The sequence below is a fragment of the Eumetopias jubatus genome, unplaced genomic scaffold (assembly GCF_037043125.1).
Source record: "Eumetopias jubatus isolate StellerSeaLion01/CBP00866 unplaced genomic scaffold, mEumJub1_p1.0 scaffold_8, whole genome shotgun sequence".
NCBI classification, from domain to species: domain Eukaryota; kingdom Metazoa; phylum Chordata; class Mammalia; order Carnivora; family Otariidae; genus Eumetopias; species Eumetopias jubatus.
This window is the reverse complement of record NW_028274814.1, coordinates 36,753,507-36,779,522: the sequence shown is the minus strand read 5'-3', so window position 1 is coordinate 36,779,522 and position 26,016 is coordinate 36,753,507.

Sequence of the window (26,016 nt, the reverse complement as noted above, 5' to 3'; positions counted from 1 at the left end):
CACCACAAACCCAAACCTCTAATACACATGCAAAAGATAAAGGGAAAGAAATCCAAGAATATCATTAAAGAAAACGAGCAAACCATGAGAGAGAGAGGAAGAGAAGAAAGGATCAGAGAAAAACTACACAAAAAACTATGAAACAAGTAACAAAACATCAATAAATACATGTCTAATGATAATTAGTTTGAATGTAAATGGACTAAATGCTCCAAGCAAAAGAGCATGACAGAGTTTGTATATATATATATAAAAGATTTCACACCTAAAGACACCTGCAGATGGAAATTAAGAGATGGAGAAACATTAATCATGCAAGTGGATGTCAAAAGAAGTCAGAGTAGCAATCCTTATATCAGACAAAATAGACTTTTTTAACATTGAAATTGAATTAGCCAACAGAGAGTACACCAGTAATTTCAAATGTAGCGTTCCACAATTCATCAGTTGTGTATAACACCCAGTGTTCATCACATCACATGCATTCCTTAATGCCCATCACACAGTTACTCCATCTCCCCACCCACCTTTCCTCCAGCAACCCTCAGTTTGTTTCCAATAGTTAGGAACCTGTCATGGATTTTCTTCCTCTCTGGTTTCTTCGCATTCATTTTCCCTCCCTTCCCCTATGATCCTCTGTGCTGTTCCTTCTATTCCACATATGAGTAAAACCATATAATAATTGTTTTTCTCTGACTGACTTATTTTGCTCAGCATAATACCCTCCAGTGCCTTCCACATCGATATGCTAAATATTGATCCTTTCTGATGGCTGAGTCATATTCCATTGTATATGTATATACCATGTTTTCTTTATCCATTTATCTGTCGATGGATGTCTTGGTTCCTTCCACGGTTTGGCTATTGTGGACAATGTCGCTATAAACATTCGGGGTGCAGTTGCCCCTTCAGATCACTACATTTGTAGCTTTGGGGTAAATAAAATTGCTGGGTTGTAAGGGAGCTCTCTTTTAAGTTCTTGAGGAACCTCCATATTGTTTTCCAAAGTGGCTGTACCAGTTTCCATTCCCACTTAGAAGTGTAAGAGAGTTCCCCTTTCTCCTCACCAACATTTGTTATTTCTTCGCTTGTTAATTTTTGCAATTCTGACTGGTGTGAAGTGGTATCTCATTGTCATTTGGATTTCTTTTTCCCCATGCCAAGTGATGTTGAGCAGTTTGTCATATGTCTGTTGGCCATTTGTGTGTCTTCTTTGGAGAAATATCTGTTCATATCTTCTGCCCATTTCTTGACTCGCTTATTTGTTTTTTGGGTGTTGAGTTTGGGTGTTGAACGGTAGTAAAGCGTACGGCACATTCATGATGCTTCCACACCCACTTTTGGAAATGCTTCTCTCTCCAGGATACCTGAAGATGTTAGTGGAGAGTTGCCGTATACGCAGACTTGCTTTTCCCAGGTGAGTGCATGGCACATTCCTTATTCACTCACGCGCGCGCGCGCGCGCACACACACACACACACACACACACACAGAGTTGAACATGTTTCTGTCTCGTCAGGAAAGGAGGTGTTCGTTGAGAGACGGTTTCTCGCCAATGCTTTTGGGTGCTTGCCCTTTTCCCCCCGGAGAGTGAAGTGTATGCGCTTTTTGCCTAGGCTTCCGTACACACCCTTGAGAAGCCTTCCCTCAGCCAGAAACAAGCCGTGAGCTGAAAGAGGCGTTCCACACAGACCTCCTTCTCAGAGCGAAGCCTGTCACACTTTTCCTTGGGCCTCCACACGCACTTTAGAAAAACTTCCTCCGGGAAGCTGTGAGTTGAACGACGGGTTTCCTACAGCGGTTTTCCGTGGGGGTAAGGATATATGGCACTTGGCCTTAGGCTTCCACGCACACATTGGAAAGGCTTCTCTCTTCGTGAAACAAGATGTGCGCTGAACGTTGCGTTCTGCGCAGGCTTGGTTTTCACACACCAGCCCATGGTACTTTCCCTAGGCTTCCACACGCGCAGTGAGTATCCCTTCCCTAAACCTGAACCAAGACGCGGGGGAAAGCTGCCTTCTACACCACCTTCTTTTCCGAGTTTCGTATAGAACCCTTGCGTTGTGCTTCCACATCCACTTTTGTCACTGCTTCGATATATCCTCCGGAGAGGGGTTCGCTTGAAAGACGGTCTCCCTCCGTCACGCTTTCAAGGAGTTAAGGATAGGGCACTCTCCTTATGCCTGCACACGTCCACTTGCAATCTCGACTGACTTCATGACCCCGTCCATATGCTACGCTGAAAGTCCCATTGCGCGCGGCCTTGTTTCTAAGAGATGAGGACAGGGCACGGCACGTTCCTTGTGCTTCCACCACGACTATATAAAAGGCTCCCGTCTCCAAGGCAAAGGATGTCAGGTGCAAGACGGCTTCGCAGAAGCGAGGTTGCCTCTTAGAGGGCGGTCTACGGCGCTCTGCTGACGCTTCCACGCCTACATATGCAAACGCTTCTGGGCTCACGAAAGAAGACGTCCGTTGAAAGCTGCCTTGTACCCCGACGCGTTTCTCGGAGTTAGGTCCAGGGAACGGTCCCTGTGCGATCACACGCAGCCTTGAGATGGCTCAGCTCTTTTCGATCGTCAGGGAGGACGTTTCTCGGAGTTAGGTCCAGGGAAAGGTAGTAAAGCGTACGGCACTTTCATGATGCTTCCACACCCACTTTTGGAAATGCTTCTCTCTCCAGGATACCTGAAGATGCTAGTGGCGAGTCGCCGTAGACGCAGACTTGCTTTTCCCAGGTCAGTACATGGCACTCTCCTTATTCACTCACGCACGCGCGCGCGCGCGTGCCCTCACACACACACACACACACACACACACACACACACACACACACACACACACAGAGTTGAACATGTTTCTGTCTCGTCAGGAAAGAAGGTGATGGTTGAGAGACGGTTTCTCGCCGATGCTTTTGGGTTCTTGCTTTTTTCCCCCCGGAGAGAGAAGTGTAGCCGCTTTTTCCCTAGGCTTCCGTACACACCCTTGAGAAGCCTTCCGTCAGCCAGAAACAAGCCATGAGTTGAAAGAGGCGTTCCACGCAGACCTCCTTCTCAGAGCGAAGCCTGTCACACTTTTCCTTGTGAAGTAAACTAGAGAGATACAAATACTTTCTCAATGATTGCTTTAACAAAAAAGGACTAAATATCCCAATCAGAAAACATAGACTGTAAAGAGGAAGCAAGACCCATCTCTATGCTGCCTAGCAGAGAATCACTTCAGACCTAAAAATAAAAGCAGATTGGAAGTAATGGGACACAAAACCATTTATCATGCAAATGGAAGTGAAAAGAAAGTTGGAGTCGTAATATTTTTATGAGACAAAATAAACTGAATTGTGGGGAAGATGGCAGAGTAGAAGGACCCTAAACTCACCTCATCCCACAGATACAACTAGGTAACACTCACACCAGAGTCACCCAGAAATGGACCTTCAGATTTCCCCACAAAACTATACAACTAAATGGAGAGAGGGAATCACATCAAAGATGGTAGGAAGGACAAGGACTCTGTAGGAATCTAAACCCCATATTTCTGACCACCAGAGGGAGGGAACCACAGTCACAGAGGGGCCAGAAACAAACTACTACACCGGGGAGCCTCTAAAGCGTAGAGACATCCTCATAGCTTATGGCTTTGAAAATCAGAAGGGATGACATTTGTGAGCGTATACAACCAGCAGACTTAAAGCTTGGAACTTTTAAAAATCAGCTGTCTCAGCTCTGAGAGAGCACAGAAGGTGATAGGAAGCTGAGATCTGTCCTTAAAGATTAAGCAGAGCAAAGAGTGTGGAGAAGCTTGGGTGAAGCAGGTTGAAAGGTGCTTGAGGATTAAACAAGGGAGACATAGTTCCTGAACTCAGAGTTTGCTAAGGGACTTGTCCAGGAACAAAGGAGCTGGCAGGTGCCATTTCCCTCTACGGCCCCTCATTATAAACACACACCTACCTGCAAGACCAAGCACAATCTAGCAATCACTAACTTGCATAAACCATGGCCCATCCCCACACCTACCACACCTGCTTCAGTCCCAGTGCTGTGGATACCCTCCCTGATAAGACCCACACAATCCTTGACAACAATATGTCTCCCCATCACCCACAGAACACGCATGCATCTTGTTAAAACAGCACACCCCATGTGTTGTGCACAATGACACAGTCCAGATCCAGTCTCTGTTGTTGCTATGCATTACCTTCAGAGGAGAACCAGCATCACCAAGTGAAAAATGTATGTTCTGCCCCGTATTTTCAAGAACAAGCAATATATCTGACCTTCCTAACAGAGAGATATTCTCTGAGAAGTAGGCCAAATGAGCAGACAGAGGACTATGTCCTAAACGAAAGAAGAGGACAAAGCCACAGCAAGAGACCTAAACAAAATGGATATAAGGAACATGCCTGACAGAAAATTTAAGATAACAATTATAAAGATACTCACTGGGGAAATGAAAAGAGGGAGGACATCAGAAGGGGGAACATCATTGAGACTCTTAACAAAGAGATATGAAAGAGATAATCAGAGATGTGGAACACAAGAAATGAAATGAAGAATATACTAGATAGAATAATTAGCAGGATAGACGAAGCAGAGGAACAAATTAATGAACTAGAAGACAGTAATGGAAAGTAATCAAGCGGAACAAATGAGAGGAAAAAGAAGTATGCAAAAATGAGAAGAGACTTAGGGAATTCAGTGACTCCATCCAGTGTAACAACACCCACATTAGAGGGATCCCAGAAGGTGAAAAGGGGGAAAAGGGGGCAGAAAATCTATTTGACCAAAGAAGAGCTGAAAACTTAACCTAATCTGGTGAAGGAAACCTATACAAATCCATAAGGCATAGAGATCCCCTCCCACAAAATCAACCTAAGGAGGTCCACATCAAGATACATAGTAATCCAAATGGGAAAAGGTAGTGATAAAGAAAAAACATTTAAAGCAGCAAGATAAAAGAAGACAGTTAACATGCAAGGGAAAGCCCATAAATCTATCAGCTGAGTTTTCAGCAGAAACTATGCAGGACAGAAGAAAGTGGCGTTAAATATTCAAAGTGCTGAATGAGAAAAATCTGCAGCAAGGAATAATTTATCCAGCAAGCCTATCCTTCAGAAAAGAAGGGGAGAAAAAGAGTTTCTTAGCCACACAAACTAAAAGAGTTCATGACCACTAAATTAACTACAAAAAATATTGAAGGGGACACTATGAGTGGAAAAAAATCGTAAGTGAGAGTATGACAATAATGAATCAAGGAAGCAGTAAAAATAAGTATTTCTGTAAAAATCAGTTAAGGGATTCACAAAATAAAAGTATGTAAAATATGAAAACATATACCCTAACACATGAGGAGGAGTCAACAGTGGGTTTGAACTTAAACAGCATTCAACTTAATATAGACTGAAAAGGCTATATATAATCCAGGGGGTCACCACAAACCCAAACCTCTAATACACATGCAAAAGATAAAGGGAAAGAAATCCAAGAATATCATTAAAGAAAACGAGCAAACCATGAGAGAGAGAGCAAGAGAAGAAAGGATCAGAGAAAAACTACACAAAAAACTATGAAACAAGTAACAAAACATCAATAAATACATGTCTAATGATAATTAGTTTGAATGTAAATGGACTAAATGCTCCAAGCAAAAGAGCATGACAGAGTTTGTATATATATATAAAAGATTTCACACCTAAAGACACCTGCAGATGGAAATTAAGAGATGGAGAAACATGAATCATGCAAGTGGATGTCAAAAGAAGTCAGAGTAGCAATCCTTATATCAGACAAAATAGACTTTTTTAACATTGAAATTGAATTAGCCAACATAGAGTACACCAGTAATTTCAAATGTAGCGTTCCACAATTCATCAGTTGTGTATAACACCCAGTGTTCATCACATCACATGCATTCCTTAATGCCCATCACACAGTTATTCCATCTCCCCACCCACCTTTCCTCCAGCAACCCTCAGTTTGTTTCCAATAGTTAGGAACCTGTCATGGATTTTCTTCCTCTCTGGTTTCTTCGCATTCATTTTCCCTCCCTTCCCCTATGATCCTCTGTGCTGTTCCTTCTATTCCACATATGAGTAAAACCATATAATAATTGTTTTTCTCTGACTGACTTATTTTGCTCAGCATAATACCCTCCAGTGCCTTCCACATCGATATGCTAAATATTGATCCTTTCTGATGGCTGAGTCATATTCCATTGTATATGTATATACCATGTTTTCTTTATCCATTTATCTGTCGATGGATGTCTTGGTTCCTTCCACGGTTTGGCTATTGTGGACAATGTCGCTATAAACATTCGGGGTGCAGTTGCCCCTTCAGATCACTACATTTGTAGCTTTGGGGTAAATAAAATTGCTGGGTTGTAAGGGAGCTCTCTTTTAAGTTCTTGAGGAACCTCCATATTGTTTTCCAAAGTGGCTGTACCAGTTTCCATTCCCACTTAGAAGTGTAAGAGAGTTCCCCTTTCTCCTCACCAACATTTGTTATTTCTTCGCTTGTTAATTTTTGCAATTCTGACTGGTGTGAAGTGGTATCTCATTGTCATTTGGATTTCTTTTTCCCCATGCCAAGTGATGTTGAGCAGTTTGTCATATGTCTGTTGGCCATTTGTGTGTCTTCTTTGGAGAAATATCTGTTCATATCTTCTGCCCATTTCTTGACTCGCTTATTTGTTTTTTGGGTGTTGAGTTTGGGTGTTGAACGGTAGTAAAGCGTACGGCACATTCATGATGCTTCCACACCCACTTTTGGAAATGCTTCTCTCTCCAGGATACCTGAAGATGTTAGTGGAGAGTTGCCGTACACGCAGACTTGCTTTTCCCGGGTGAGTGCATGGCACATTCCTTATTCCCTTACGCGCGCGCGCGCGCACACACACACACACACACACACACACACACACACACAGAGTTGAACATGTTTCTGTCTCGTCAGGAAAGGAGGTGTTCGTTGAGAGACGGTTTCTCGCCAATGCTTTTGGGTGCTTGCCCTTTTCCCCCCGGAGAGTGAAGTGTATGCGCTTTTTGCCTAGGCTTCCGTACACACCCTTGAGAAGCCTTCCCTCAGCCAGAAACAAGCCGTGAGTTGAAAGAGGCGTTCCACACAGACCTCCTTCTCAGAGCGAAGCCTGTCACACTTTTCCTTGGGCCTCCACACGCACTTTAGAAAAACTTCCTCCGGGAAGCTGTGAGTTGAACGACGGGTTTCCTACAGCGGTTTTCCGTGGGGGTAAGGATATATGGCACTTGGCCTTAGGCTTCCACGCACACATTGGAAAGGCTTCTCTCTTCGTGAAACAAGATGTGCGCTGAACGTTGCGTTCTGCGCAGGCTTGGTTTTCACACATCAGCCCATGGTACTTTCCCTAGGCTTCCACACGCGCAGTGAGTATCCCTTCCCTAAACCTGAACCAAGACGCGGGGGAAAGCTGCCTTCTACACCACCTTCTTTTACGAGTTTCGTATAGAACCCTTGCGTTGTGATTCCACATCCACTTTTGTCACTGCTTCGATATATCCTCCGGAGAGGGGTTCGCTTGAAAGACGGTCTCCCTCCGTCACGCTTTCAAGGAGTTAAGGATAGGGCACTCTCCTTATGCCTGCACACGTCCACTTGCAATCTCGACTGACTTCATGACCCCGTCCATATGCTACGCTGAAAGTCCCATTGCGCGCAGCCTTGTTTCTAAGAGAGGAGGACAGGGCACGGCACGTTCCTTGTGCTTCCACCACGACTATATAAAAGGCTCCCGTCTCCAAGGCAAAGGATGTCAGGTGTAAGACGGCTTCGCAGAAGCGAGGTTGCCTCTTAGAGGGCGGTCTACGGGGCTCTCCTGACGCTTCCACGCCTACATATGCAAACGCTTCTGGGCTCACGAAAGAAGACGTCCGTTGAAAGCTGCCTTGTACCCCGACGCGTTTCTCGGAGTTAGGTCCAGGGAAAGGTAGTAAAGCGTACGGCACTTTCATGATGCTTCCACACCCACTTTTGGAAATGCTTCTCTCTCCAGGATACCTGAAGATGCTAGTGGCGAGTCGCCGTAGACGCAGACTTGCTTTTCCCAGGTCAGTACATGGCACTCTCCTTATTCACTCACGCACGCGCGCGCGCGCGTGCCCTCACACACACACACACACACACACACACACACACACACACTCACAGAGTTGAACATGTTTCTGTCTCGTCAGGAAAGAAGGTGATCGTTGAGAGACGGTTTCTCGCCGATGCTTTTGGGTTCTTGCTTTTTTCCCCCCGGAGAGAGAAGTGTAGCCGCTTTTTCCCTAGGCTTCCGTACACACCCTTGAGAAGCCTTCCGTCAGCCAGAAACAAGCCATGAGTTGAAAGAGGCGTTCCACGCAGACCTCCTTCTCAGAGCGAAGCCTGTCACACTTTTCCTTGTGAAGTAAACTAGAGAGATACAAATACTTTCTCAATGATTGCTTTAACAAAAAAGGACTAAATATCCCAATCAGAAAACATAGACTGTAAAGAGGAAGCAAGACCCATCTCTATGCTGCCTAGCAGAGAATCACTTCAGACCTAAAAATAAAAGCAGATTGGAAGTAATGGGACACAAAACCATTTATCATGCAAATGGAAGTGAAAAGAAAGTTGGAGTCGTAATATTTTTATGAGACAAAATAAACTGAATTGTGGGGAAGATGGCAGAGTAGAAGGACCCTAAACTCACCTCATCCCACAGATACAACTAGGTAACACTCACACCAGAGTCACCCAGAAATGGACCTTCAGATTTCCCCACAAAACTATACAACTAAATGGAGAGAGGGAATCACATCAAAGATGGTAGGAAGGACAAGGACTCTGTAGGAATCTAAACCCCATATTTCTGACCACCAGAGGGAGGGAACCACAGTCACAGAGGGGCCAGAAACAAACTACTACACCGGGGAGCCTCTAAAGCGTAGAGACATCCTCATAGCTTATGGCTTTGAAAATCAGAAGGGATGACATTTGTGAGCGTATACAACCAGCAGACTTAAAGCTTGGAACTTTTAAAAATCAGCTGTCTCAGCTCTGAGAGAGCACAGAAGGTGATAGGAAGCTGAGATCTGTCCTTAAAGATTAAGCAGAGCAAAGAGTGTGGAGAAGCTTGGGTGAAGCAGGTTGAAAGGTGCTTGAGGATTAAACAAGGGAGACATAGTTCCTGAACTCAGAGTTTGCTAAGGGACTTGTCCAGGAACAAAGGAGCTGGCAGGTGCCATTTCCCTCTACGGCCCCTCATTATAAACACACACCTACCTGCAAGACCAAGCACAATCTGGCAATCACTAACTTGCATAAACCATGGCCCATCCCCACACCTACCACACCTGCTTCAGTCCCAGTGCTGTGGATACCCTCCCTGATAAGACCCACACAATCCTTGACAACAATATGTCTCCCCATCACCCACAGAACACGCATGCATCTTGTTAAAACAGCACACCCCATGTGTTGTGCACAATGACACAGTCCAGATCCAGTCTCTGTTGTTGCTATGCATTACCTTCAGAGGAGAACCAGCATCACCAAGTGAAAAATGTATGTTCTGCCCCGTATTTTCAAGAACAAGCAATATATCTGACCTTCCTAACAGAGAGATATTCTCTGAGAAGTAGGCCAAATGAGCAGACAGAGGACTATGTCCTAAACGAAAGAAGAGGACAAAGCCACAGCAAGAGACCTAAACAAAATGGATATAAGGAACATGCCTGACAGAAAATTTAAGATAACAATTATAAAGATACTCACTGGGGAAATGAAAAGAGGGAGGACATCAGAAGGGGGAACATCATTGAGACTCTTAACAAAGAGATATGAAAGAAATAATCAGAGATGTGGAACACAAGAAATGAAATGAAGAATATACTAGATAGAATAATTAGCAGGATGGACGAAGCAGAGGAACAAATTAATGAACTAGAAGACAGTAATGGAAAGTAATCAAGCGGAACAAATGAGAGGAAAAAGAAGTATGCAAAAATGAGAAGAGACTTAGGGAATTCAGTGACTCCATCCAGTGTAACAACACCCACATTAGAGGGATCCCAGAAGGTGAAAAGGGGGAAAAGGGGGCAGAAAATCTATTTGACCAAAGAAGAGCTGAAAACTTAACCTAATCTGGTGAAGGAAACCTATACAAATCCATAAGGCATAGAGATCCCCTCCCACAAAATCAACCTAAGGAGGTCCACATCAAGATACATAGTAATCCAAATGGGAAAAGGTAGTGATAAAGAAAAAACATTTAAAGCAGCAAGATAAAAGAAGACAGTTAACATGCAAGGGAAAGCCCATAAATCTATCAGCTGAGTTTTCAGCAGAAACTATGCAGGACAGAAGAAAGTGGCGTTAAATATTCAAAGTGCTGAATGAGAAAAATCTGCAGCAAGGAATAATTTATCCAGCAAGCCTATCCTTCAGAAAAGAAGGGGAGAAAAAGAGTTTCTTAGCCACACAAACTAAAAGAGTTCATGACCACTAAATTAACTACAAAAAATATTGAAGGGGACACTATGAGTGGAAAAAAATCGTAAGTGAGAGTATGACAATAATGAATCAAGGAAGCAGTAAAAATAAGTATTTCTGTAAAAATCAGTTAAGGGATTCACAAAATAAAAGTATGTAAAATATGAAAACATATACCCTAACACATGAGGAGGAGTCAACAGTGGGTTTGAACTTAAACAGCATTCAACTTAATATAGACTGAAAAGGCTATATATAATCCAGGGGGTCACCACAAACCCAAACCTCTAATACACATGCAAAAGATAAAGGGAAAGAAATCCAAGAATATCATTAAAGAAAACGAGCAAACCATGAGAGAGAGAGGAAGAGAAGAAAGGATCAGAGAAAAACTACACAAAAAACTATGAAACAAGTAACAAAACATCAATAAATACATGTCTAATGATAATTAGTTTGAATGTAAATGGACTAAATGCTCCAAGCAAAAGAGCATGACAGAGTTTGTATATATATATAAAAGATTTCACACCTAAAGACACCTGCAGATGGAAATTAAGAGATGGAGAAACATGAATCATGCAAGTGGATGTCAAAAGAAGTCAGAGTAGCAATCCTTATATCAGACAAAATAGACTTTTTTAACATTGAAATTGAATTAGCCAACAGAGAGTACACCAGTAATTTCAAATGTAGCGTTCCACAATTCATCAGTTGTGTATAACACCCAGTGTTCATCACATCACATGCATTCCTTAATGCCCATCACACAGTTACTCCATCTCCCCACCCACCTTTCCTCCAGCAACCCTCAGTTTGTTTCCAATAGTTAGGAACCTGTCATGGATTTTCTTCCTCTCTGGTTTCTTCGCATTCATTTTCCCTCCCTTCCCCTATGATCCTCTGTGCTGTTCCTTCTATTCCACATATGATTAAAACCATATAATAATTGTTTTTCTCTGACTGACTTATTTTGCTCAGCATAATACCCTCCAGTGCCTTCCACATCGATATGCTAAATATTGATCCTTTCTGATGGCTGAGTCATATTCCATTGTATATGTATATACCATGTTTTCTTTATCCATTTATCTGTCGATGGATGTCTTGGTTCCTTCCACGGTTTGGCTATTGTGGACAATGTCGCTATAAACATTCGGGGTGCAGTTGCCCCTTCAGATCACTACATTTGTAGCTTTGGGGTAAATAAAATTGCTGGGTTGTAAGGGAGCTCTCTTTTAAGTTCTTGAGGAACCTCCATATTGTTTTCCAAAGTGGCTGTACCAGTTTCCATTCCCACTTAGAAGTGTAAGAGAGTTCCCCTTTCTCCTCACCAACATTTGTTATTTCTTCGCTTGTTAATTTTTGCAATTCTGACTGGTGTGAAGTGGTATCTCATTGTCATTTGGATTTCTTTTTCCCCATGCCAAGTGATGTTGAGCAGTTTGTCATATGTCTGTTGGCCATTTGTGTGTCTTCTTTGGAGAAATATCTGTTCATATCTTCTGCCCATTTCTTGACTCGCTTATTTGTTTTTTGGGTGTTGAGTTTGGGTGTTGAACGGTAGTAAAGCGTACGGCACATTCATGATGCTTCCACACCCACTTTTGGAAATGCTTCTCTCTCCAGGATACCTGAAGATGTTAGTGGAGAGTTGCCGTATACGCAGACTTGCTTTTCCCAGGTGAGTGCATGGCACATTCCTTATTCACTCACGCGCGCGCGCGCGCGCACACACACACACACACACACACACACAGAGTTGAACATGTTTCTGTCTCGTCAGGAAAGGAGGTGTTCGTTGAGAGACGGTTTCTCGCCAATGCTTTTGGGTGCTTGCCCTTTTCCCCCCGGAGAGTGAAGTGTATGCGCTTTTTGCCTAGGCTTCCGTACACACCCTTGAGAAGCCTTCCCTCAGCCAGAAACAAGCCGTGAGCTGAAAGAGGCGTTCCACACAGACCTCCTTCTCAGAGCGAAGCCTGTCACACTTTTCCTTGGGCCTCCACACGCACTTTAGAAAAACTTCCTCCGGGAAGCTGTGAGTTGAACGACGGGTTTCCTACAGCGGTTTTCCGTGGGGGTAAGGATATATGGCACTTGGCCTTAGGCTTCCACGCACACATTGGAAAGGCTTCTCTCTTCGTGAAACAAGATGTGCGCTGAACGTTGCGTTCTGCGCAGGCTTGGTTTTCACACACCAGCCCATGGTACTTTCCCTAGGCTTCCACACGCGCAGTGAGTATCCCTTCCCTAAACCTGAACCAAGACGCGGGGGAAAGCTGCCTTCTACACCACCTTCTTTTCCGAGTTTCGTATAGAACCCTTGCGTTGTGCTTCCACATCCACTTTTGTCACTGCTTCGATATATCCTCCGGAGAGGGGTTCGCTTGAAAGACGGTCTCCCTCCGTCACGCTTTCAAGGAGTTAAGGATAGGGCACTCTCCTTATGCCTGCACACGTCCACTTGCAATCTCGACTGACTTCATGACCCCGTCCATATGCTACGCTGAAAGTCCCATTGCGCGCAGCCTTGTTTCTAAGAGATGAGGACAGGGCACGGCACGTTCCTTGTGCTTCCACCACGACTATATAAAAGGCTCCCGTCTCCAAGGCAAAGGATGTCAGGTGCAAGACGGCTTCGCAGAAGCGAGGTTGCCTCTTAGAGGGCGGTCTACGGCGCTCTGCTGACGCTTCCACGCCTACATATGCAAACGCTTCTGGGCTCACGAAAGAAGACGTCCGTTGAAAGCTGCCTTGTACCCCGACGCGTTTCTCGGAGTTAGGTCCAGGGAACGGTCCCTGTGCGATCACACGCAGCCTTGAGATGGCTCAGCTCTTTTCGATCGTCAGGGAGGACGTTTCTCGGAGTTAGGTCCAGGGAAAGGTAGTAAAGCGTACGGCACTTTCATGATGCTTCCACACCCACTTTTGGAAATGCTTCTCTCTCCAGGATACCTGAAGATGCTAGTGGCGAGTCGCCGTAGACGCAGACTTGCTTTTCCCAGGTCAGTACATGGCACTCTCCTTATTCACTCACGCACGCGCGCGCGCGCGTGCCCTCACACACACACACACACACACACACACACACACACACACACACACACACACACAGAGTTGAACATGTTTCTGTCTCGTCAGGAAAGAAGGTGATCGTTGAGAGACGGTTTCTCGCCGATGCTTTTGGGTTCTTGCTTTTTTCCCCCCGGAGAGAGAAGTGTAGCCGCTTTTTCCCTAGGCTTCCGTACACACCCTTGAGAAGCCTTCCGTCAGCCAGAAACAAGCCATGAGTTGAAAGAGGCGTTCCACGCAGACCTCCTTCTCAGAGCGAAGCCTGTCACACTTTTCCTTGTGAAGTAAACTAGAGAGATACAAATACTTTCTCAATGATTGCTTTAACAAAAAAGGACTAAATATCCCAATCAGAAAACATAGACTGTAAAGAGGAAGCAAGACCCATCTCTATGCTGCCTAGCAGAGAATCACTTCAGACCTAAAAATAAAAGCAGATTGGAAGTAATGGGACACAAATCTATTTATCATGCAAATGGAAGTGAAAAGAAAGTTGGAGTCGTAATATTTTTATGAGACAAAATAAACTGAATTGTGGGGAAGATGGCAGAGTAGAAGGACCCTAAACTCACCTCATCCCACAGATACAACTAGGTAACACTCACACCAGAGTCACCCAGAAATGGACCTTCAGATTTCCCCACAAAACTATACAACTAAATGGAGAGAGGGAATCACATCAAAGATGGTAGGAAGGACAAGGACTCTGTAGGAATCTAAACCCCATATTTCTGACCACCAGAGGGAGGGAACCACAGTCACAGAGGGGCCAGAAACAAACTACTACACCGGGGAGCCTCTAAAGCGTAGAGACATCCTCATAGCTTATGGCTTTGAAAATCAGAAGGGATGACATTTGTGAGCGTATACAACCAGCAGACTTAAAGCTTGGAACTTTTAAAAATCAGCTGTCTCAGCTCTGAGAGAGCACAGAAGGTGATAGGAAGCTGAGATCTGTCCTTAAAGATTAAGCAGAGCAAAGAGTGTGGAGAAGCTTGGGTGAAGCAGGTTGAAAGGTGCTTGAGGATTAAACAAGGGAGACATAGTTCCTGAACTCAGAGTTTGCTAAGGGACTTGTCCAGGAACAAAGGAGCTGGCAGGTGCCATTTCCCTCTACGGCCCCTCATTATAAACACACACCTACCTGCAAGACCAAGCACAATCTGGCAATCGCTAACTTGCATAAACCATGGCCCATCCCCACACCTACCACACCTGCTTCAGTCCCAGTGCTGTGGATACCCTCCCTGATAAGACCCACACAATCCTTGACAACAATATGTCTCCCCATCACCCACAGAACACGCATGCATCTTGTTAAAACAGCACACCCCATGTGTTGTGCACAATGACACAGTCCAGATCCAGTCTCTGTTGTTGCTATGCATTACCTTCAGAGGAGAACCAGCATCACCAAGTGAAAAATGTATGTTCTGCCCCGTATTTTCAAGAACAAGCAATATATCTGACCTTCCTAACAGAGAGATATTCTCTGAGAAGTAGGCCAAATGAGCAGACAGAGGACTATGTCCTAAACGAAAGAAGAGGACAAAGCCACAGCAAGAGACCTAAACAAAATGGATATAAGGAACATGCCTGACAGAAAATTTAAGATAACAATTATAAAGATACTCACTGGGGAAATGAAAAGAGGGAGGACATCAGAAGGGGGAACATCATTGAGACTCTTAACAAAGAGATATGAAAGAAATAATCAGAGATGTGGAACACAAGAAATGAAATGAAGAATATACTAGATAGAATAATTAGGAGGATGGACGAAGCAGAGGAACAAATTAATGAACTAGAAGACAGTAATGGAAAGTAATCAAGCGGAACAAATGAGAGGAAAAAGAAGTATGCAAAAATGAGAAGAGACTTAGGGAATTCAGTGACTCCATCCAGTGTAACAACACCCACATTAGAGGGATCCCAGAAGGTGAAAAGGGGGAAAAGGGGGCAGAAAATCTATTTGACCAAAGAAGAGCTGAAAACTTAACCTAATCTGGTGAAGGAAACCTATACAAATCCATAAGGCATAGAGATCCCCTCCCACAAAATCAACCTAAGGAGGTCCACATCAAGATACATAGTAATCCAAATGGGAAAAGGTAGTGATAAAGAAAAAACATTTAAAGCAGCAAGATAAAAGAAGACAGTTAACATGCAAGGGAAAGCCCATAAATCTATCAGCTGAGTTTTCAGCAGAAACTATGCAGGACAGAAGAAAGTGGCGTTAAATATTCAAAGTGCTGAATGAGAAAAATCTGCAGCAAGGAATAATTTATCCAGCAAGCCTATCCTTCAGAAAAGAAGGGGAGAAAAAGAGTTTCTTAGCCACACAAACTAAAAGAGTTCATGACCACTAAATTAACTACAAAAAATATTGAAGGGGACACTATGAGTGGAAAAAAATCGTAAGTGAGAGTATGACAATAATGAATCAAGGAAGCAGTAAAAATAAGTATTTCTGTAAAAATCAGTTAAGGGATTCACAAAATAAAAGTATGTAAAATATGAAAACATATACCCTAACACATGAGGAGGAGTCAACAGTGGGTTTGAACTTAAACAGCATTCAACTTAATATAGACTGAAAAGGCTATATATAATCCAGGGGGTCACCACAAACCCAAACCTCTAATACACATGCAAAAGATAAAGGGAAAGAAATCCAAGAATATCATTAAAGAAAACGAGCAAACCATGAGAGAGAGAGGAAGAGAAGAAAGGATCAGAGAAAAACTACACAAAAAACTATGAAACAAGTAACAAAACATCAATAAATACATGTCTAATGATAATTAGTTTGAATGTAAATGGACTAAATGCTCCAAGCAAAAGAGCATGACAGAGTTTGTATATATATATATAAAAGATTTCACACCTAAAGACACCTGCAGATGGAAATTAAGAGATGGAGAAACATTAATCATGCAAGTGGATGTCAAAAGAAGTCAGAGTAGCAATCCTTATATCAGACAAAATAGACTTTTTTAACATTGAAATTGAATTAGCCAACAGAGAGTACACCAGTAATTTCAAATGTAGCGTTCCACAATTCATCAGTTGTGTATAACACCCAGTGTTCATCACATCACATGCATTCCTTAATGCCCATCACACAGTTACTCCATCTCCCCACCCACCTTTCCTCCAGCAACCCTCAGTTTGTTTCCAATAGTTAGGAACCTGTCATGGATTTTCTTCCTCTCTGGTTTCTTCGCATTCATTTTCCCTCCCTTCCCCTATGATCCTCTGTGCTGTTCCTTCTATTCCACATATGAGTAAAACCATATAATAATTGTTTTTCTCTGACTGACTTATTTTGCTCAGCATAATACCCTCCAGTGCCTTCCACATCGATATGCTAAATATTGATCCTTTCTGATGGCTGAGTCATATTCCATTGTATATGTATATACCATGTTTTCTTTATCCATTTATCTGTCGATGGATGTCTTGGTTCCTTCCACGGTTTGGCTATTGTGGACAATGTCGCTATAAACATTCGGGGTGCAGTTGCCCCTTCAGATCACTACATTTGTAGCTTTGGGGTAAATAAAATTGCTGGGTTGTAAGGGAGCTCTCTTTTAAGTTCTTGAGGAACCTCCATATTGTTTTCCAAAGTGGCTGTACCAGTTTCCATTCCCACTTAGAAGTGTAAGAGAGTTCCCCTTTCTCCTCACCAACATTTGTTATTTCTTCGCTTGTTAATTTTTGCAATTCTGACTGGTGTGAAGTGGTATCTCATTGTCATTTGGATTTCTTTTTCCCCATGCCAAGTGATGTTGAGCAGTTTGTCATATGTCTGTTGGCCATTTGTGTGTCTTCTTTGGAGAAATATCTGTTCATATCTTCTGCCCATTTCTTGACTCGCTTATTTGTTTTTTGGGTGTTGAGTTTGGGTGTTGAACGGTAGTAAAGCGTACGGCACATTCATGATGCTTCCACACCCACTTTTGGAAATGCTTCTCTCTCCAGGATACCTGAAGATGTTAGTGGAGAGTTGCCGTATACGCAGACTTGCTTTTCCCAGGTGAGTGCATGGCACATTCCTTATTCACTCACGCGCGCGCGCGCGCGCGCACACACACACACACACACACACACACAGAGTTGAACGTGTTTCTGTCTCGTCAGGAAAGGAGGTGTTCGTTGAGAGACGGTTTCTCGCCAATGCTTTTGGGTGCTTGCCCTTTTCCCCCCGGAGAGTGAAGTGTATGCGCTTTTTGCCTAGGCTTCCGTACACACCCTTGAGAAGCCTTCCCTCAGCCAGAAACAAGCCGTGAGCTGAAAGAGGCGTTCCACACAGACCTCCTTCTCAGAGCGAAGCCTGTCACACTTTTCCTTGGGCCTCCACACGCACTTTAGAAAAACTTCCTCCGGGAAGCTGTGAGTTGAACGACGGGTTTCCTACAGCGGTTTTCCGTGGGGGTAAGGATATATGGCACTTGGCCTTAGGCTTCCACGCACACATTGGAAAGGCTTCTCTCTTCGTGAAACAAGATGTGCGCTGAACGTTGCGTTCTGCGCAGGCTTGGTTTTCACACACCAGCCCATGGTACTTTCCCTAGGCTTCCACACGCGCAGTGAGTATCCCTTCCCTAAACCTGAACCAAGACGCGGGGGAAAGCTGCCTTCTACACCACCTTCTTTTCCGAGTTTCGTATAGAACCCTTGCGTTGTGCTTCCACATCCACTTTTGTCACTGCTTCGATATATCCTCCGGAGAGGGGTTCGCTTGAAAGACGGTCTCCCTCCGTCACGCTTTCAAGGAGTTAAGGATAGGGCACTCTCCTTATGCCTGCACACGTCCACTTGCAATCTCGACTGACTTCATGACCCCGTCCATATGCTACGCTGAAAGTCCCATTGCGCGCGGCCTTGTTTCTAAGAGATGAGGACAGGGCACGGCACGTTCCTTGTGCTTCCACCACGACTATATAAAAGGCTCCCGTCTCCAAGGCAAAGGATGTCAGGTGCAAGACGGCTTCGCAGAAGCGAGGTTGCCTCTTAGAGGGCGGTCTACGGCGCTCTGCTGACGCTTCCACGCCTACATATGCAAACGCTTCTGGGCTCACGAAAGAAGACGTCCGTTGAAAGCTGCCTTGTACCCCGACGCGTTTCTCGGAGTTAGGTCCAGGGAACGGTCCCTGTGCGATCACACGCAGCCTTGAGATGGCTCAGCTCTTTTCGATCGTCAGGGAGGACGTTTCTCGGAGTTAGGTCCAGGGAAAGGTAGTAAAGCGTACGGCACTTTCATGATGCTTCCACACCCACTTTTGGAAATGCTTCTCTCTCCAGGATACCTGAAGATGCTAGTGGCGAGTCGCCGTAGACGCAGACTTGCTTTTCCCAGGTCAGTACATGGCACTCTCCTTATTCACTCACGCACGCGCGCGCGCGCGCGTGCCCTCACACACACACACACACACACACACACACACACACACACACAGAGTTGAACATGTTTCTGTCTCGTCAGGAAAGAAGGTGATCGTTGAGAGACGGTTTCTCGCCGATGCTTTTGGGTTCTTGCTTTTTTCCCCCCGGAGAGAGAAGTGTAGCCGCTTTTTCCCTAGGCTTCCGTACACACCCTTGAGAAGCCTTCCGTCAGCCAGAAACAAGCCATGAGTTGAAAGAGGCGTTCCACGCAGACCTCCTTCTCAGAGCGAAGCCTGTCACACTTTTCCTTGTGAAGTAAACTAGAGAGATACAAATACTTTCTCAATGATTGCTTTAACAAAAAAGGACTAAATATCCCAATCAGAAAACATAGACTGTAAAGAGGAAGCAAGACCCATCTCTATGCTGCCTAGCAGAGAATCACTTCAGACCTAAAAATAAAAGCAGATTGGAAGTAATGGGACACAAAACCATTTATCATGCAAATGGAAGTGAAAAGAAAGTTGGAGTCGTAATATTTTTATGAGACAAAATAAACTGAATTGTGGGGAAGATGGCAGAGTAGAAGGACCCTAAACTCACCTCATCCCACAGATACAACTAGGTAACACTCACACCAGAGTCACCCAGAAATGGACCTTCAGATTTCCCCACAAAACTATACAACTAAATGGAGAGAGGGAATCACATCAAAGATGGTAGGAAGGACAAGGACTCTGTAGGAATCTAAACCCCATATTTCTGACCACCAGAGGGAGGGAACCACAGTCACAGAGGGGCCAGAAACAAACTACTACACCGGGGAGCCTCTAAAGCGTAGAGACATCCTCATAGCTTATGGCTTTGAAAATCAGAAGGGATGACATTTGTGAGCGTATACAACCAGCAGACTTAAAGCTTGGAACTTTTAAAAATCAGCTGTCTCAGCTCTGAGAGAGCACAGAAGGTGATAGGAAGCTGAGATCTGTCCTTAAAGATTAAGCAGAGCAAAGAGTGTGGAGAAGCTTGGGTGAAGCAGGTTGAAAGGTGCTTGAGGATTAAACAAGGGAGACATAGTTCCTGAACTCAGAGTTTGCTAAGGGACTTGTCCAGGAACAAAGGAGCTGGCAGGTGCCATTTCCCTCTACGGCCCCTCATTATAAACACACACCTACCTGCAAGACCAAGCACAATCTGGCAATCACTAACTTGCATAAACCATGGCCCATCCCCACACCTACCACACCTGCTTCAGTCCCAGTGCTGTGGATACCCTCCCTGATAAGACCCACACAATCCTTGACAACAATATGTCTCCCCATCACCCACAGAACACGCATGCATCTTGTTAAAACAGCACACCCCATGTGTTGTGCACAATGACACAGTCCAGATCCAGTCTCTGTTGTTGCTATGCATTACCTTCAGAGGAGAACCAGCATCACCAAGTGAAAAATGTATGTTCTGCCCCGTATTTTCAAGAACAAGCAATATATCTGACCTTCCTAACAGAGAGATATTCTCTGAGAAGTAGGCCAAATGAGCAGACAGAGGACTATGTCCTAAACGAAAGAAGAGGACAAAGCCACAGCAAGAGACCTAAACAAAATGGATATAAGGAACATGCCTGACAGAAAATTTAAGATAACAATTATAAAGATACTCACTGGGGAAATGAAAAGAGGGAGGACATCAGAAGGGGGAACATCATTGAGACTCTTAACAAAGAGATATGAAAGAAATAATCAGAGATGTGGAACACAAGAAATGAAATGAAGAATATACTAGATAGAATAATTAGGAGGATGGACGAAGCAGAGGAACAAATTAATGAACTAGAAGACAGTAATGGAAAGTAATCAAGCGGAACAAATGAGAGGAAAAAGAAGTATGCAAAAATGAGAAGAGACTTAGGGAATTCAGTGACTCCATCCAGTGTAACAACACCCACATTAGAGGGATCCCAGAAGGTGAAAAGGGGGAAAAGGGGGCAGAAAATCTATTTGACCAAAGAAGAGCTGAAAACTTAACCTAATCTGGTGAAGGAAACCTATACAAATCCATAAGGCATAGAGATCCCCTCCCACAAAATCAACCTAAGGAGGTCCACATCAAGATACATAGTAATCCAAATGGGAAAAGGTAGTGATAAAGAAAAAACATTTAAAGCAGCAAGATAAAAGAAGACAGTTAACATGCAAGGGAAAGCCCATAAATCTATCAGCTGAGTTTTCAGCAGAAACTATGCAGGACAGAAGAAAGTGGCGTTAAATATTCAAAGTGCTGAATGAGAAAAATCTGCAGCAAGGAATAATTTATCCAGCAAGCCTATCCTTCAGAAAAGAAGGGGAGAAAAAGAGTTTCTTAGCCACACAAACTAAAAGAGTTCATGACCACTAAATTAACTACAAAAAATATTGAAGGGGACACTATGAGTGGAAAAAAATCGTAAGTGAGAGTATGACAATAATGAATCAAGGAAGCAGTAAAAATAAGTATTTCTGTAAAAATCAGTTAAGGGATTCACAAAATAAAAGTATGTAAAATATGAAAACATATACCCTAACACATGAGGAGGAGTCAACAGTGGGTTTGAACTTAAACAGCATTCAACTTAATATAGACTGAAAAGGCTATATATAATCCAGGGGGTCACCACAAACCCAAACCTCTAATACACATGCAAAAGATAAAGGGAAAGAAATCCAAGAATATCATTAAAGAAAACGAGCAAACCATGAGAGAGAGAGGAAGAGAAGAAAGGATCAGAGAAAAACTACACAAAAAACTATGAAACAAGTAACAAAACATCAATAAATACATGTCTAATGATAATTAGTTTGAATGTAAATGGACTAAATGCTCCAAGCAAAAGAGCATGACAGAGTTTGTATATATATATATAAAAGATTTCACACCTAAAGACACCTGCAGATGGAAATTAAGAGATGGAGAAACATTAATCATGCAAGTGGATGTCAAAAGAAGTCAGAGTAGCAATCCTTATATCAGACAAAATAGACTTTTTTAACATTGAAATTGAATTAGCCAACAGAGAGTACACCAGTAATTTCAAATGTAGCGTTCCACAATTCATCAGTTGTGTATAACACCCAGTGTTCATCACATCACATGCATTCCTTAATGCCCATCACACAGTTACTCCATCTCCCCACCCACCTTTCCTCCAGCAACCCTCAGTTTGTTTCCAATAGTTAGGAACCTGTCATGGATTTTCTTCCTCTCTGGTTTCTTCGCATTCATTTTCCCTCCCTTCCCCTATGATCCTCTGTGCTGTTCCTTCTATTCCACATATGAGTAAAACCATATAATAATTGTTTTTCTCTGACTGACTTATTTTGCTCAGCATAATACCCTCCAGTGCCTTCCACATCGATATGCTAAATATTGATCCTTTCTGATGGCTGAGTCATATTCCATTGTATATGTATATACCATGTTTTCTTTATCCATTTATCTGTCGATGGATGTCTTGGTTCCTTCCACGGTTTGGCTATTGTGGACAATGTCGCTATAAACATTCGGGGTGCAGTTGCCCCTTCAGATCACTACATTTGTAGCTTTGGGGTAAATAAAATTGCTGGGTTGTAAGGGAGCTCTCTTTTAAGTTCTTGAGGAACCTCCATATTGTTTTCCAAAGTGGCTGTACCAGTTTCCATTCCCACTTAGAAGTGTAAGAGAGTTCCCCTTTCTCCTCACCAACATTTGTTATTTCTTCGCTTGTTAATTTTTGCAATTCTGACTGGTGTGAAGTGGTATCTCATTGTCATTTGGATTTCTTTTTCCCCATGCCAAGTGATGTTGAGCAGTTTGTCATATGTCTGTTGGCCATTTGTGTGTCTTCTTTGGAGAAATATCTGTTCATATCTTCTGCCCATTTCTTGACTCGCTTATTTGTTTTTTGGGTGTTGAGTTTGGGTGTTGAACGGTAGTAAAGCGTACGGCACATTCATGATGCTTCCACACCCACTTTTGGAAATGCTTCTCTCTCCAGGATACCTGAAGATGTTAGTGGAGAGTTGCCGTATACGCAGACTTGCTTTTCCCAGGTGAGTGCATGGCACATTCCTTATTCACTCACGCGCGCGCGCGCGCGCGCACACACACACACACACACACACACACAGAGTTGAACGTGTTTCTGTCTCGTCAGGAAAGGAGGTGTTCGTTGAGAGACGGTTTCTCGCCAATGCTTTTGGGTGCTTGCCCTTTTCCCCCCGGAGAGTGAAGTGTATGCGCTTTTTGCCTAGGCTTCCGTACACACCCTTGAGAAGCCTTCCCTCAGCCAGAAACAAGCCGTGAGCTGAAAGAGGCGTTCCACACAGACCTCCTTCTCAGAGCGAAGCCTGTCACACTTTTCCTTGGGCCTCCACACGCACTTTAGAAAAACTTCCTCCGGGAAGCTGTGAGTTGAACGACGGGTTTCCTACAGCGGTTTTCCGTGGGGGTAAGGATATATGGCACTTGGCCTTAGGCTTCCACGCACACATTGGAAAGGCTTCTCTCTTCGTGAAACAAGATGTGCGCTGAACGTTGCGTTCTGCGCAGGCTTGGTTTTCACACACCAGCCCATGGTACTTTCCCTAGGCTTCCACACGCGCAGTGAGTATCCCTTCCCTAAACCTGAACCAAGACGCGGGGGAAAGCTGCCTTCTACACCACCTTCTTTTCCGAGTTTCGTATAGAACCCTTGCGTTGTGCTTCCACATCCACTTTTGTCACTGCTTCGATATATCCTCCGGAGAGGGGTTCGCTTGAAAGACGGTCTCCCTCCGTCACGCTTTCAAGGAGTTAAGGATAGGGCACTCTCCTTATGCCTGCACACGTCCACTTGCAATCTCGACTGACTTCATGACCCCGTCCATATGCTACGCTGAAAGTCCCATTGCGCGCGGCCTTGTTTCTAAGAGATGAGGACAGGGCACGGCACGTTCCTTGTGCTTCCACCACGACTATATAAAAGGCTCCCGTCTCCAAGGCAAAGGATGTCAGGTGCAAGACGGCTTCGCAGAAGCGAGGTTGCCTCTTAGAGGGCGGTCTACGGCGCTCTGCTGACGCTTCCACGCCTACATATGCAAACGCTTCTGGGCTCACGAAAGAAGACGTCCGTTGAAAGCTGCCTTGTACCCCGACGCGTTTCTCGGAGTTAGGTCCAGGGAACGGTCCCTGTGCGATCACACGCAGCCTTGAGATGGCTCAGCTCTTTTCGATCGTCAGGGAGGACGTTTCTCGGAGTTAGGTCCAGGGAAAGGTAGTAAAGCGTACGGCACTTTCATGATGCTTCCACACCCACTTTTGGAAATGCTTCTCTCTCCAGGATACCTGAAGATGCTAGTGGCGAGTCGCCGTAGACGCAGACTTGCTTTTCCCAGGTCAGTACATGGCACTCTCCTTATTCACTCACGCACGCGCGCGCGCGCGCGTGCCCTCACACACACACACACACACACACACACACACACACACACACACAGAGTTGAACATGTTTCTGTCTCGTCAGGAAAGAAGGTGATCGTTGAGAGACGGTTTCTCGCCGATGCTTTTGGGTTCTTGCTTTTTTCCCCCCGGAGAGAGAAGTGTAGCCGCTTTTTCCCTAGGCTTCCGTACACACCCTTGAGAAGCCTTCCGTCAGCCAGAAACAAGCCATGAGTTGAAAGAGGCGTTCCACGCAGACCTCCTTCTCAGAGCGAAGCCTGTCACACTTTTCCTTGTGAAGTAAACTAGAGAGATACAAATACTTTCTCAATGATTGCTTTAACAAAAAAGGACTAAATATCCCAATCAGAAAACATAGACTGTAAAGAGGAAGCAAGACCCATCTCTATGCTGCCTAGCAGAGAATCACTTCAGACCTAAAAATAAAAGCAGATTGGAAGTAATGGGACACAAAACCATTTATCATGCAAATGGAAGTGAAAAGAAAGTTGGAGTCGTAATATTTTTATGAGACAAAATAAACTGAATTGTGGGGAAGATGGCAGAGTAGAAGGACCCTAAACTCACCTCATCCCACAGATACAACTAGGTAACACTCACACCAGAGTCACCCAGAAATGGACCTTCAGATTTCCCCACAAAACTATACAACTAAATGGAGAGAGGGAATCACATCAAAGATGGTAGGAAGGACAAGGACTCTGTAGGAATCTAAACCCCATATTTCTGACCACCAGAGGGAGGGAACCACAGTCACAGAGGGGCCAGAAACAAACTACTACACCGGGGAGCCTCTAAAGCGTAGAGACATCCTCATAGCTTATGGCTTTGAAAATCAGAAGGGATGACATTTGTGAGCGTATACAACCAGCAGACTTAAAGCTTGGAACTTTTAAAAATCAGCTGTCTCAGCTCTGAGAGAGCACAGAAGGTGATAGGAAGCTGAGATCTGTCCTTAAAGATTAAGCAGAGCAAAGAGTGTGGAGAAGCTTGGGTGAAGCAGGTTGAAAGGTGCTTGAGGATTAAACAAGGGAGACATAGTTCCTGAACTCAGAGTTTGCTAAGGGACTTGTCCAGGAACAAAGGAGCTGGCAGGTGCCATTTCCCTCTACGGCCCCTCATTATAAACACACACCTACCTGCAAGACCAAGCACAATCTGGCAATCACTAACTTGCATAAACCATGGCCCATCCCCACACCTACCACACCTGCTTCAGTCCCAGTGCTGTGGATACCCTCCCTGATAAGACCCACACAATCCTTGACAACAATATGTCTCCCCATCACCCACAGAACACGCATGCATCTTGTTAAAACAGCACACCCCATGTGTTGTGCACAATGACACAGTCCAGATCCAGTCTCTGTTGTTGCTATGCATTACCTTCAGAGGAGAACCAGCATCACCAAGTGAAAAATGTATGTTCTGCCCCGTATTTTCAAGAACAAGCAATATATCTGACCTTCCTAACAGAGAGATATTCTCTGAGAAGTAGGCCAAATGAGCAGACAGAGGACTATGTCCTAAACGAAAGAAGAGGACAAAGCCACAGCAAGAGACCTAAACAAAATGGATATAAGGAACATGCCTGACAGAAAATTTAAGA